This window comes from Lichenostomus cassidix, chromosome 2, assembly GCF_008360975.1.
Source record: "Lichenostomus cassidix isolate B80296 chromosome 2, HeHo_3.0, whole genome shotgun sequence".
In the NCBI taxonomy this organism is placed as follows: domain Eukaryota; kingdom Metazoa; phylum Chordata; class Aves; order Passeriformes; family Meliphagidae; genus Lichenostomus; species Lichenostomus cassidix.
In genome coordinates, this window is record NC_139482.1 from 77,252,910 (window position 1) to 77,260,179 (window position 7,270).

The 7,270-nt window shown below is 55.1% G+C and overlaps 1 protein-coding gene across 2 annotated transcripts in view; it reads right to left on the reverse strand.

Moving 5' to 3' along the window:
• The window catches only part of BASP1 (brain abundant membrane attached signal protein 1), a 50,334-nt gene extending 48,546 nt beyond the window's left edge, over positions 1 to 1,788 (reverse strand). The window contains exon 1 of one of the 2 annotated variants that reach the window (XM_085052110.1): positions 1,577 to 1,788. The gene's annotated coding sequence lies outside the window, so the exon portion shown is untranslated. Of the gene's footprint in view, positions 1 to 1,311; positions 1,516 to 1,576 lie in introns of those variants that run through there. The other variant, XM_085052112.1, reaches the window with a different exon arrangement.
• Positions 1,789 to 7,270: the final 5,482 nt, after the last annotated feature.

Below are 7,270 nucleotides of genomic sequence, written 5' to 3' on the forward strand. Positions count from 1 at the left end.
GGTCACCCCGCTGCAGCAGCCGGGGCTGGCGGAGGGCGGGTGCGGGCAGCGCCCGGGGGTCGCGGCGCAGCGCGGAGCCTTTGTTCCGCCGCCGGCCCCTCCGCGCCGCCGCCTCCGCGCATGCGCCGCGCACAGACAAAGGCGCGGGCAGGGCGGCGGGGGCTCCCCGCATCCTCCCTTCGCCCCTCATCCTCCCTTCGCCCCTCATCCCCCTTTCTCCCCGCATCCTCCCTCTGCCCCATATGTCCCCTTTCCTCCGCATCCCCCTTCTGAGCCGCATCTCCGCCCTGCATCCCCCCTTCGCTCTGCATCTCCCTTCCGCTCCGCATCCCCCCGCTGCCCCGCATCTCCGCCCCACATCCTCCTTTCCCTCCGCATCCCCCCTCCGCTCCGCATCCCCCCGCCGCTGCGCATCCCCCCGCGCGGCGCCCACCCGGCGTGGCAGGAGGGTGTGGGTGTCCCGGGGGTGTGCGTGTGTCCGCCCCCCCTTCCCCCGCGTGAGCCGCCACGCCCAGCTGAGGCGCGGGGAAAGCGCCTTGCGGGAGCCGCGTTTGAAAGGCACGCGTGTGCGTGGGGGACAGGCGACACGGCGACGCGGGTCGGGTGGGGAAAGCAAAAAAAGGTCGAGGGGAGGTGTAGCTTGCTGTGGTGGGGGAAAACGGCAAGGCAAAGGGTTGATGGAGACCTGTGGGAAGCGGGGGGCGGCAGTCGGTGAATATTCATAGAACAGGCACCGCGGGGCGTAGCGCGGCAGCGGCGGTCCCTGTCGTGTTTGACGGCGGGTCCGTAGCCCCTGCTCGGGCAGGCGAGCCCCCCGAGCCCCGGCGTGTGCTGCCCCGCCGGGAGCAGCGCTTCAAGCCCGCCAGCGCGTCCACGCGCACGCGTGACCGCGGAGGCAGCGCCGCTCCCGCGCCGCCTCGCCGGGGACAATCGCGTTGTCGCCGGCCACAATGGGCACGCGCCACTTCCCCGCGCCTCGCCCGCCCCGACGCCCCCCCCGCCCCACCGAGCCTCCCGCGATCCCCCTGCAGCACCGCCGCCCCCCGCCCAGCCATCTTCCTGGCGCCGTGCGTGCTCTTCTCCCAGCGCTTCCTTTCATGGAGAGCTTTGGGCATCTTCTTGGGTTTTTTCCTTTTTTCTTTTTTTTCTTTTTTTTTTTTTTTAATTACTATTAGTGTTTAAGCAGACTTTCTTTGGAAACGGGCTAAAAGCACCGAAAAGAAATTGGGCATAAACCACTATTATTCCCACCACACCCACCGCTACCCCCACCCTTCCCCAAGAGAGCCTTCCCGGGCATTTAAATCTCACGGAATAGCCTTCGGTCCGTTGTGTGCCTCGATCCCGCTCCCAGGTGGTCCCCTCTCGAGGAATAGAGCTCCTCGCGGCGATATTCCTAAAATGTGCCCGGGCAGGCGCCTCCCGGGCTGCTCCGCTCTCTCTGCTCTTACCGATTCACACGCACATCTCCCCTCCCCACAATCGAGACAAAACGGAAAGGGGGAAAATGATAAAAATGGCAAAGCTCTCGCGGGCTGCTGTGTACTTGGCATAAGTGAGACACACCGCGTCTTACCTTTATGTGGTTTTCCTCTGTCCCTGTCGATGCGTTTGTGTGCTGGGGTGTCACAAAGAGAGTCCCAGGTAGCCCAGAGCCCCCTCGCCTCGCTCGGAGCGCTGTGGCTCTCGCCCGCTCGCTCGCCGGGACTGGAGTGCCTAGTGCCTGCTGGAGCACTGCCGCCGCTACCGCGGCTGCTGCCTCTGCATTTCTCACTCTCTCCCCCTCCCTCTTTCCCTCCCTCCCCCCTTCCCTGTGACAGTCTGTGGGCAGTTCAAAAGCCACACGCACTTATTTATTTATTTTCCGGGCTGGCGGGCGGGGATGCGCTGCGCGGCGCTCGCGCTTAGGGGGCGCACGGACCCCAGGTTTAAATATCAGCCGTGGGGGCTGCGGGGGGGCTGGATCGCGGGTCCGGGAACGCACCTTGCAGCATTGTCCCCCCTCAAAAAAAGGGAAGGGAGCGGCCAACCTCCTTGCCCCGAGGAGAGAGGGCGCGGCGCAGGGCTGCGGGCCGAGGTGCGGGGCGCTCCGCGACCCTCCGTGCCCGAACCGCGGCGGGGGCGACTGCGCACCATGGGGCGGAGGGTCCGTCCCCGGCGGAGCTGGGATGCTGCGCGGCGGACGGAGCGGGCAAGCCGGGCCGCCTGCCTACACCTGCAGCCCTCTCGGGGAGCGGGAGAGCCGCTTGCACGGCGGAGAGGGGCGGCACGGGCGGAAGAGACTAAAAAATCCCGGGCGTGGATGCTCTTGGCGCGCTTAAGGAGAGGGTTTGCCCGTTAAACACAAAAGGCATCAAAATAGAGGAAAGCAACACATTTCTCAGGAGAACGGATCTCTCCCGGGCGCTCCTGCAGCTGAAGAGCTGGCCTGAACGTCGCTGGGGCTTCAGGACTGGTATCCCTCCAGCTCTCCCACTGTTCCAAAGCATCCCTGGGGCCGCCACAGCATAACCGAGGGTGGTGCCCGCACTTTCCCACCGCCCTCATTTTAAAACCTGGCTGCGGCGGGGGCCGGGTGCGCCCTGCTCGTCGCTCCGCGCCCGCTGCACGGTGCCGGGCGATGCGCGGGGCTGGGGCGCCCTCTGCTCCCCGAGCGGCGGCCGGGCAGGGGTGGCCGCGCTGGGCAGGGCTGGGCGCGGCTGGGCGCTGGCTCCGCCGGGTGATCGCCCCGGGACCCCGCAGCCCGGGAAGGCCGGTGGAACGGACCCGCCGCGAGCGGACCGCGGTGGCGGCACGTCTTGGGGAGCTCTCTGGCTCAAGGGGCGCGATCCGGCTACACTGGGGCTCCAAAGCCAGCAGCACCAGCTTTCAACAGGAACAATGGAAGCTATTTCCCATTTATCTGGGAACACGGACCGAGTAAGAGACGCGTAGTAGGCTCGTGATAAGGTTAAGTCCGGTTTGCGTTTTCGATGGACGTGGAGCGAAAAGGAAGCAGGGCTTGTGGAGACGAAGGGCGCGGCTGCCAGGGTGTTCTTTTGAGGGCTGTGGTGTGCGTTGTGATGTGCGGTGCGAAGAGTCACGCTTCCCGGAAATTCCCATGTAGGAAAACTATCGGGCAATAAAATGCGTTTGAGTTTATGTGCTTCACACACCGCACCCTGCAACCTGTAGCTGCGCCGAGCATCCACCCCGCAGCTGCCGGGGCGGGAGCCGGTCCGGGACGCCAGAGGAGATGCGAGGCACAGGGACGACCGGGCAGTGGTCGGGAGACCCCGTTGTCCCCTCGCGTTCACACAAAAGCCCAGTGCGAAAAGGGAAGAACAGAGAGAAGGAGCGAGCACGGGCACGGCGGGTTCTCCGGGCAGGGACAATTCCCCGTATTTTCGTGAAAGCGTTCACAAGCCAGTCTTTTCCTCGTATTTTTATTTTATGGGACTTTATTTTCCTAGTTCTCCTTCGTATCTCCGCGTTTCCCCGGTGGTTAGGCCTGGCTCTCCAGCCGCCGGGGCGCAGAGCTCGCCATGCCACACCTGCCCCGCTGCAGCATCCCTCCCTCCTGAGGCGCGGTGCGGGGCTGGCTGCGCCCTGCCGCAGCTGGGGGAGGGAGGGAGGGCAGGCGGGACCCCTTCCCCCCGCGGAAGGCACGGGTGAGGCATGCAGCAGTCAGCGTTAAATTGGGTAATCGAGGAAAAAGAGGAAAGGGAGGGCGACACGCCCTGACACGTCCTCGGCTGTCGGAGAAAGGGAGAGCTGCTCCCCGGGGAGGCGAGGCGCGTTCCGCCCCCGCGCTGCCTCCGCATAGCCCGGGGGAGCAGGGGTGCGCCCGCTTTCCCCAGAGCTTCCCTCTAGAGGGAACAGTAACGCCGGCGCCTGCCCGGCGGTGGTCTGCTGCAAGGTCAAGGGAGAAAATCCCTCTCCTCAGTTTTATTTCTGAGCCAGCAGCATTTGTGAGGCAGGGCTGGAGAGAAGTGATAGGCGAGATGGGTCCAAAATTTAGCCATGGAGTAAGGCAGAGGCGGGCACAACACAGCAGCATGTCCGCAGAACAGCTCAGTGAGGGACTGAGGGCTTGGGCTGGGCTGAAATCAGTCTGGACCGTGGGTAGGGCTCAGGGGAAGCCCCAGGTTGGGCTGGGCAGGGACGATCAAGGCTGGCAGTGTCCATGAGGCCACGACATTCAGACTGTCGAGATTGTCTTGTAAAATTGCCCAACCACTACACAATTAGTGTGAAGCAATATTAGAATGGAAACAAGAGGCTGTTATTTAAGCCTGTGTATAAAGGTGGGCTTAGGCAAGGAATGCTTACCTCTGTGAAACTGAGCACTATCAGACCTTGTAGCTGAAGTACAAGTTACACCAAGTTCACAGTATATCTCAAAAATAAAATTCTTGAGTGTATACTGAGTAATTTGCTTGGAAAAGCCTGTACAACTAAAAATGGCACAGAAATAGTCATTGCTACTATCAGTTTGTGAGGGGTTTTGATCCTTTTACCGTTTTCAGCAGCTAGAGGGCTGAAATGGTAACCGTAGTTTACCAGCTAGTATTCTTTTAAATACACCTACATGCTAAATTATGTATCTCAGAGCAGCCAAATTCAAAATTTGTGAAATATTCACTTCTGTTACTCAGCTGCATCAAGGTATGATATACACCTGAATGTCTTACTTAATAAAAGTGATACTTTTAGGCAAATGGGTATTGTAAGCAAACTTTGACTATCTTTGGCTTAAGTAGGGGTGTGTAAGGTATCCTCACCTTTTTCTTCTGACATGAAAAAATGGTATCTGGAAGAAGAAAAAGCACAGAACAGAAACACGTGCAAAAAGATGAATAACCAGGTCTGTTGTGGAAACACAGGCAAGTGTCTAGGCCCTTAGGTGTAATTAACAGCTGCTTTTCTGAAATCCACACTGTTACGCTGCTTTAACAAATACCCAAGCTACCTCTGTCTTCTTAGCCAGCTCTTCATGTCACCTCTTGCCACTTACTTCATGTTGAACACGGAAATAAAATATCTTCAGCTTCAACATTTCAGGCCCAGCCTTTTTCAGCCCTGTCTCTCTTCCAGGTCTCACCTGCTGTCATATTTCCATCTTCTCCAGAAGGAAACAAATCCAATCCTAAATACTCTTTCCTCATCTTTAATTTTTATCATTTGTTTTCTGATTAATAATCAAGTCTTTAGGTTTGACAAGAGCAACAAGCCATAACTCTTAGCCCAGCATTGCCACAGCAGAAGTCCAAAGTACTAACAAGGACATCTCCCCTCTCCTTCCACCACACTGCCTCTATTCCTGTCACCCACAATTCTATTTTTGTGTTCAATCACTCTTTGGACATTTTTCTCAGAAGAAGCTAGGATCAGTAAGGAGTACCTATGCTGGGCCTTTCCATTTTACTCCATAAGGAGTGAGAGATGACCAGCAAACATGAAAATAAATCAAGTTAAAACCCTCACCTGTGCCCCTCTTTCAGCCTTGCAAACGAAACCCTGCTTTCCTCGCGCTTCCCATCGCAACACAACAAGCAAATCCAGGCTCCTCACAGCTCAGGGCTTCCCAAACCTGCCAGCTCCGGCTGCAGCTGCAGGAACAGCCGGGACCCCCGAACTCCAGCTGCCTCCCTCTGCTCCCCTATTCCCGAGGTTACACCACAAGAGGGAGCATTTTGTTCAGTTTATTGGCAAGAGCTGGTTTTCCCCGTATCCAGGCGAAGAGAATAACCGCAGTTTCCCGTATGTAGCGATTTTCCCAAGCCCGTTTACCCCATAAGCATTTTCGTAATAATGGTGTTTTTTCTTTCTCCATGCAATGCAAATTTTAAGCATTTCATAAAGTTATTATTCATGTAAAGTAAATTTTATAAGGAACATCGAAACTGTAATTACAGTTTAATTCCCTGTTGATTCTGTTGTTTATAGAGTCATTTATTCTGGGGCAAATGTAAGATGCCAGTGTAAGACATATCTAAAACTTTCTATTTGCAGTGGATGTCATTCTCCTCACCTACATAAATACCATCTACTTGAATTTCAAAAATTGACTGCAATGGCGTAGGCAGACACAAGGTATTATTTCATAAATTTGCAGGAAAAGCACTTAAAATATAGAGCTTTGTTCAAATACCAAAATAGCAACTTTGATAAATCACTACTGGAACACCTCAATCCAAATTTAAGTCCTGACATGAAGACAGACAATAACAATTTTAATCTGGACAACCTGAAGTCATATGCTGGTAGGCATACCTGAGTCTAGTTTTACTACACTGGTTCTGTTTATACCATAAAAACTGGTGCTTCATGCCTGTAGCCAGGTAGAGATATGTGGGTTTTGAACCCTGCTTTACCCCAGCATTCCTGGCTTCAGCTCAATCTGTAACACAAAGCACATGTGCCTCCCAGGAGGTCCTGCACTAGCCATCGATTTTAAAAGGCTTCCCTGCTCCACTGAAGCCTGCATGCAAGTTTTTCCAAAGATGGATATATTTGCTGTTCTGACAGTACAATTATCTGGGTTATTTCTGTCTCTTACTCCAGTTACTCAAAAGAGTTAGAGTCACTTATGTGCAAAAGAAGCAAATGTGCTCAACTACCATAAGCTTCCCTTATGATTTATGCATGCCAGGCTTCTCCATGACCATCTATAGGTTAGATCTGGGACTCTTTGCTCCATTTTCAGTGGCAAATTTCGCTGAAGTAACAGCTGAATAAGGTATTCAGTGTTTGGTTTCTACAGCCACAAAAATGTCTTTCAGTTAACAGCTGGAGCAACCATATCAATATCTTGATAGTGATCAGAATTGGCCTCTCTTGTAGTATTTTATTCTGTTCTCATTCAGCTACAAGAATGTCAGTAATGCAGGATCAAATGCACACCTGACTGCATGATCAAACTGATGTGACAGCTACCCATGATGTACCTCCTAAAAGGTAGGAGAAGTGAGCGCACAGAAAAGAATGTTTGCTCCAATACTTTGTGTTCTGATCTCTGCACCAAAGGATGCTTATATACTTTATTTATTGCACTGCTCATTCTGTCTGAAACACAGGTTTTTGGATTCCTACCTTGAGAGAGAATTTCTATTTTCGAACCTGAGGACCATGGCCCCAAGGGCACTGTTAATTCTGACTGCACCTGCCAAGCCTCCCCTGGGACTTCCCCCACCCCTGCCCATGACCCAGTATTCCAGCTCAGCCCAACCTATCAGTCCTTGTCCAGCTACACCACTCTTGTCCTTGATCCTATCCCTGTCTCTGACCC